The sequence below is a fragment of the Miscanthus floridulus genome, chromosome 3, assembly GCF_019320115.1.
Source record: "Miscanthus floridulus cultivar M001 chromosome 3, ASM1932011v1, whole genome shotgun sequence".
NCBI lineage: Eukaryota > Viridiplantae > Streptophyta > Magnoliopsida > Poales > Poaceae > Miscanthus > Miscanthus floridulus.
The window spans coordinates 68,538,188-68,545,685 of record NC_089582.1 but is presented as its reverse complement, the minus strand read 5'-3'; the positions used below and the strand labels follow the sequence as shown (position 1 = coordinate 68,545,685).

General features: G+C 39.4%; 1 non-coding gene across 1 annotated transcript; it reads right to left on the bottom strand.

Annotated features, from left to right (window-relative positions):
- Window positions 1–2,953: 2,953 nt before the first annotated feature.
- Window positions 2,954–3,060, bottom strand: LOC136547838 (small nucleolar RNA R71). The gene has a single exon (XR_010781786.1). It is a non-coding gene; the product is annotated as a small nucleolar RNA R71 (small nucleolar RNA).
- Window positions 3,061–7,498: the final 4,438 nt, after the last annotated feature.

The following is a 7,498-nucleotide window of genomic DNA, read 5'->3' as shown; positions in this document are numbered from 1 at the left end:
AAAAAATGAAAGATAAAGGAAAAAAAGTTTAGAAAAAATGGACAAGTGTCCGAGATATCTAAAACAATGGGTACTTATATGTCTGCCTGAAAAAGAGAGCTAAATAAGATAGCCCCTGCTCTCTAGCAATTGTTTCCAAGTTTCAAAAGAGAGATAAGCTTTTAAGAAGCAAAGTAGAATTAGGATTAGCCACCATATATATCCACCATATATTCGACACATATGCACATCTTGATTTGATTGTATGACTCAACTCTCTTTGGATCCGAGGTTTGACTTTACAATATATGCATTGCAAGTATGCCCTAGTTTTCTCCCTACCTATGAACTCCACATAAGCCTTAGTGGTAGGAAGAGAAAAAGGCATAACATCTTTATTGCCTTGGTGAGGATCCACAAATACCACATATATTGAGAGACTTGAGAGTGTCATACAATGGAATCTCTGAGTTTAATTTTGAAAATTTATAAAAACTCTGAAATGATGGTTGAACAAAGAATTTGAGATAGTGCTTGACTTTATCATTCTGTCTTTCAATTGCTCAAGACCCAAGTGAAGGCTAAGAAGCCCCATGGTTGAAGGTAATATGGGTAAGTTTAAAAGTTAGATCAGTTTATTCTAATCCGAAGGAGAATTTTTGATTGAACGCATGTGTACTTTTGAGTTGTGAAAGCATTGTAGCAACTCTTGATCCATTGTTGAGTTTAAGCTTTGCTCAGGGGCTAGCAAAGGTTAAGTATGGGAGGAGTTTGTTGACGGTCATTAACATCTTTATAAACCATCAACATAACCTTTATAAATGCATAAAAAGGATCACCAACATAGGTCTAGGGGTTTAAATTAATAAATTCCACGAGTTTTGGTGAATCTATGTTTTCAGCAGGATTATATCAGAAAACCGCCAAGGAGGATTGTTGATGGTAGTTACCACCCATCATAAACCATCAACTTAACTTGAGCAAATGCATAAAAAGGATAACCAATATAGACTTAGGGGTTTAAACTAACAATTTCCACAAGTTTTGGTGAATCTATATTTTCAGCAGGGTTATTTCAAAAAACCGTCAAGGAGGATCAAATTGTCAAATAAAATCATGCTTATCCATAGCGAAATCAACTCTAGAAGGTTCTAGAAGACTGGAGAGGACTCCACACCAAAGCGGGGGCCAAGCCACTGCAAGGTGGGGCCGACCGGCCCCACCAAGAGGCCACCTGGCTCCTAGGGGACCCACCTGTCAGCCTCCTTCATATGTCAGTTTCCCACCACCTCCTAGGATGCATCTACGCCGTCCTTTAAGTCAGTTTGATCCAAGGGCTCATGTTGGATGCTTCGGCCTATATAACCAGCCACTGTCCCACCCCTCCAGAGCACGCTACCATAAGTCAATATTAGACAAAAAATTAGGGTTTCCAAAGAGAAGAGAATAGAGCTCTAATTCTTTAAGTTTCTAGTATAGGCTAGATAACAAGGTTCAAGTAGAGTTTGGGCTATCTCTTAGGATTCTGGATCTACCGCATGGAGACTGGTATAGCCATTGTATCTCTTTATTTATGACTTTGTGCAACTTCAATATTATGTTGCTATTTATTATGTTTCTAGTTTGCTCTAGTAATATGCTTGATATAGTTATGATTGATGATGAATATATGCACATGTTCGCAAAGCTCTTAGCTCAGTACTTGAGTGAGTTAAGTGGTCGACATTATGTAAGCACGGTGCTTAGATATTATTTGCCTGTGGATGCCTTTTGCACTCTGGGTCATGTGGTAGATCGCGGATGTGACACTCCTATTGAGTCCTTTGTAGTCCACTCCCTTGTTGAGCACGTAGAACGTGATTGCGAAGGAAGACAAGCTCTATTCTTAATCTTCCTTAGTATTGTTCCTTATCAATAGATCTAAAGTTAGTTATACAATAGATGAGAGTATATATACTTGGGTGTACAAAAGACTTAGTAGATAAGTAATGACTTAGGAATCTTTTGTTCTTAACGAATCTCCTGCTTAGCCTTACTACATTTTATGAGTATCTATTTCTATCTCTGGAACACCATTATTACCTTACACATATGATTTATTTATCACTTGACTTACCCCTGCCATAGCATGAGAGTGGTTTTATCATAAGTATACATATTTGTCAATATCTCTATGCCAACACAACCCCATAGCTTCTCCATGTGGATAAAAATATAAATAACAATACCCGGTATACTCCCGGATGAAATGCTACAATAGTAAATTATCTGTGCGCTTACAGATACCTTATATATATAGTTTACAAGTGTTCTCATAATTACCAACAACGCATTTCTAGCATCATGCTAGGGATGACAACTTAGTTAAGAGTGATGCTAAGAAATGTCAACAAGCATTTTTAGCACCATTGCCAGAGAGGGGCACATGGCTAAGAGAATTGACCAAATAAATACTTATTGATAAAATCATAATCTCTACTTTAGCATACCATTGCTTGTCTTTGCTCATATCTTATACAGGGTATTGTAGGATTGGTTGTTATTCAACAATATCTATCAATCAGAATCAACCGAATAAAGAGGAAGCTTAACACCAGTTTCTAAAGCTATGGCTAACAAGACCCTGCGTGAGTTCTTTGCTCCAAGCACCGAGAACATTCACACTAGATCAACACTCAAAACCGATAATCTTGAGTTTGAGCTCAAGCCAAGCCTCATCAACATGGTGCAAGCTATCCCATTCAGCAGAAAGGCACATGAAGAAGCTAGTGCTCATCTTTAGAATTTCTTGGAGATAAGTAGCATGGTCGTCCTCAAGGACGTTGTTCAAGACATCATACTACTTTGTTTGTTCCCATTCTCACTTATGGGAAGAGCGAAGCAATGGTTCTACACCAACAAAGATCACATCAATACATGCGCCAAGTGTTCAAAGGTCCTCCTAGAATTTTTTTTCCCTGTAGGCAAAACCAATGCCATAAGAGGAAAGATTTCAAACTTCCAACAACAGAAAGGAGAGACCATTGCAAAAGCATGGGAACATTTTCAAGAATATGTTTTAGATTGTCCTCATCATGGAATGAAAGATTGGTTGCTCATGTAAAGTTTCTACCGTGGATTAACTCAAAAAGCCCATGAACAACTCGATGCCACTGCTGGAGGATCATTTATGTCACTCACCCTTGGAAAAGTTGAAACTCTTATAGAAAAGATAGCCCCAAATCAAGGCTAGTCATCATGCAATAAGAGTGATGAAGAACCAGAAGAGGTGTGTGCACTGTCAACCAAGATGGACGTACTGTTGAATTGGCTCAAACAGCAAGACAATTACAAGAAGGATCGTCAGTCCATTCAAGATGCATTCAATTCTCAAAATTTATGTGGGGAATATTTGGGGGTTGAATTCCCTGAATATCAAGAAGATGCAAACATCGTCATCAATAACTTGGCTCCACAACAGCAGAGACAAGGATGGAATCAACAATAATGATCAAATTACCAAGGTAAGTACCTAGGTAATTATTCTTCTAATCCTAAGAAACCATCCTTGAGAGACTTGATCTTAGAACAAGCTAGGATTAATGAGAGTATTTCTAAAAAGCATGCTTTTAATGACAAGGTCCTAGAAAACATAAACACCAAAATGGATAGTTTTTCTTCTGCCATACAAGACCAACTTAGCTATAATAAAAAGATAGAATCTCAATTAGCCCAGTTGGCTACTACTCTACCTTTTACCACTAACCTTGAGAAGGTTAATGCCATAACCACAAGAGGTGGAAATCTACTCATGATCCGCCATATCCGACAATGATAGGTAAGACCCCAGTGGTAGTGCAGGAAGAGGAGAAGAAGGACGATGAAGAAAATGGGCCACAAGAGGAAGAGTTACAACAAGATTTTCATGACATGACCCTCCTACCGTTTCAACGCAGAAATCAAAAAGCCAAAATGGATGAGCAGTTTGGTAAGTTTGTAGAGGTAATTCAAAAGTTATATGTCAATATCCCATTGATAGATGCCATACAGGTGCCTACCTACGTGAATTATCTCAGAGACATCCTCAACAACAAAAGACCACTACCCTCCATTGAGGTAATCAAGTTAATGGAGGAGTGTAGTGCAGCCATCCTAAACACAACACCTGTCAAGAAGAAGGGTCCAGGATGCCCCACTATTGATTGTTCGATCGGGAGCCAGAACTTTGAGAATGCATTATGCAATCTTGGAGCAAGTGTCAGTGTCATGCCAAAGAAGGTCTACGACAAGCTCAACCATTCAACACTCACACCAACATCGATGTGCTTACAACTAGCCAACCAATAAGGTCCGCTACCCTGCAGGAATCATTAAGAATATTCTGGTAAAATATGAAATTTCTTTATTCCTGTAGATTTTGTGGTACTTGACATGCAGGAGGACATGAAAACACCACTCATTCTTGGGAGACCCTTCCTGAGAACTATAAATGCACACATTGATGTCGGAGACAGAGAGATCAAATTCCATATTATCAGAAAGGAAGAGCGGCTCGCTTTCAAGCCATGACTGGAACAATGCTCCAATTTGGAGTAGCATGAGAAGCAAGTATCAAGGTCTCCATCTCTAGGACCGAAGGATACACCTAAAGAATGAACCCGAACAGAGAAGTCTGGTTCGGTGGACTCAAAATTCTGAACCCTCGCCAGGAGGTAACTCGGTAATTATCCATATTTACTTTTCGCATTATATATTTACTTTGGCATATTTACTTCTTAAAACTTGCATTAGAAAAATGAAACAAATGATTCTCATCATGGCATACTAAAAATTCAAACCCCATGTAAATAATTTTCACGGAGCGTAAAACCCCCATAAGAAACATTTACTGTGGAAGCGTAAAAATAAAAAAAATACCATCATTCATCTTCTCATATTTCATAGTTTCACAAAAGTAATTTTGCATTGCATTTTTATACATGTATACGGTAGAAATACAGGCACTGGGACCCACAGACACCTAGGACCCACCACCATCACCTCCACAACCACCACCTATCACTTCCATCACCTCCATATCTCCACTTTCACCTTCTTATCCTCCACTGTCACTCTCCACCGGCCATATCCACCAAAAGAGCACCGATGGGCACCAACATTTGCTGAAGCACGAAGCAAAGAGGGATTAGGAAAATGGAGAGGCCATTTGGCCATGAGGTGGGGCTGGCTCCTAGGATGCATCTATACCGTCCTTTAAGTCGGTTTGATCCAAGGGCTCACGTTGGATGCTCTAGCTTATATAACCAGCCCCTACCCCCCCCCCTCCAGAGCACGCTGCCATAAGTCAAGATCAGACTAGAAATTAGGGTTTCTAGAGAGAAGAGAATAGAGCTCTAATTCTTCAAGTTCTTGGTATATGCTAGCTAGCAAGGTTCAAGTAGAGTTTGGGCTATCGCTCAGGATTTCGGATCTACCGTCTAAAGACTGGTATAGTCATTGTATCTCTTTATTTATTACTTTGTGCTACTTCAATATTATGTTGCTATTTATTATGTTTCTAGTTTGCTCTAGTAATATGCTTGATATAGTTATGATTGATGATGAATATATGCATATGTTCATAAAGCTCTTAGCTCGGTACTCGAGTGAGTTAAGTGGTCGATATTATGTAAGCATGGTGCTTAGATATTGTTTGCCTGCGGATGCCTTCTGCACTCTAGGTCATGTGGTAGATCGTGGATGTGACACTCCCATTGAGTCCTTTGTAGTTCACTCCCCGTTTGTAGAGCATGTAGAACGTGATTGCGAAGGAAGACAAGCTCTGTTCTTAATCTTCCTTAGTAATATTCCTTATGCATAGATCTAAAGTTGGTTATACTATAGATGATAGTGTATATACTTGGGTGTACAAAAGACTTAGTAGATAAGTAATGACTTAGGAATCTTTTTCTCTTAACGAATCTCTTGCTTAGCCTTACTATATTTTATGAGTATCTATTTCTATCTCTAGAACACCATTATTACCTTACACTTATGATTTATTTATCACTTTACTTACCCCTGCCATAGCATGAGAGTGGTCTTATCATAAGTATACATATTTGTCAATATCTCTATACCAACAGAACCCCATAGCTCCTCCATGTGGATAAAAATATAAATAACGATACCTGGTATACTTTCAGGTGAAATGCTACAATAGTAAATTATCTGTGCGCTTGCCAATACCTTATATATATAGTTTACAAGTGTTCTCATAATTACCAACAATGCACTTCTGGCATCATGCTAGGGATGAGAACTAGTTAAGAGTGATGCTAAGAAATGTCAACAAGGACTTATTCGTCAAAGGAAATCATGAAATTCCACCGCTTAAATAGCGTGGGAAGACTCCAGGAGACTCTCCACCATAGATGACCGCAACAGGTTGACATGGGGGCCGACTGGCCTATGGGTCCCACCAGTTGCCCCTCCTTTGTACGTCAGTTTCCCACCGTCTCCTAGATTGCATCTACGCCATTCTTTCAAGTCAATTTTGTCCGAGGGTCCAGAATTGATACTGCGACCTATATATACCAGCACCTGCCCCCCTCCCTAAAGCCATCCTAAAACCCTAATTCATATTCTCCTCGGCAGGATCAGAGTCAGCTATCAAGAGAAGATTAGTCCTCTTTAGGATCTAGTCTTGTAAATAAAAATGAGATAGAGAGTGAGGGAAGAGTTTGGAGGAGGTGCGAGCCTGTCGGCGCTCTCTCTATGCCTTGTACCTTGGTGGATCCAAGTTCTATCTGAGCTTGCCTCTGAGATTTTTTTGGTAATCAACTTTTGATCCAAGTAACATCTTGTTTATATTGTTCATCAAGTTTGCGACTCTTTTGAGTGCTTTATTCTCTTCCTAGGGGCAGTAAAGTATTAATCATAAGTGTAAGTGTGGTGCTTAGACTTAGGTTAATCGTAGATGCATCCTACATTCTGGATTGGGGGTAGCTCGCGATGGTGACTCTTATAGCCTTGTTGAATCCTGTGTAGTCCACCTCCCATTTATAAGGGAACGTAGGACGCGGTTACGAACGAAAGCATCCTCTACTAGTATTTTTCCTTAGTAATGTCCCTAGTTAAATAGTATAAGACATAGCTTACCCAAGTTAGAATTAGAGAACATTAGTTTTTCTCTCTACGCTCCTATTTATCATAACCTTTTTGCTACACTTAGTTAAGTTAGACAATATAAACCATTAATGTGTTGACACAAAAATATGATGATGTGATCAACACACAGCAAGCCGGATGATCTTGACGGAGTGAACCCAAAGATCCGCTTAGCTTCAACACAAGAACGATCGGTTTGGGGACCAAAGGCGTGCTAGTCAATTTGATCCTGTAATTGACAAGGAAAGAACAATCAGTAGTTTAAGATGGGACATGTCGGTGTTGCACCAGACAGTTCCAGTATGTGGCCAAATAGCCGATTGATACAGCCATTGACTACAGAGTTGATATCCAGCAATAAAGCAATATAAGAAAACATCATTGGCTAAAT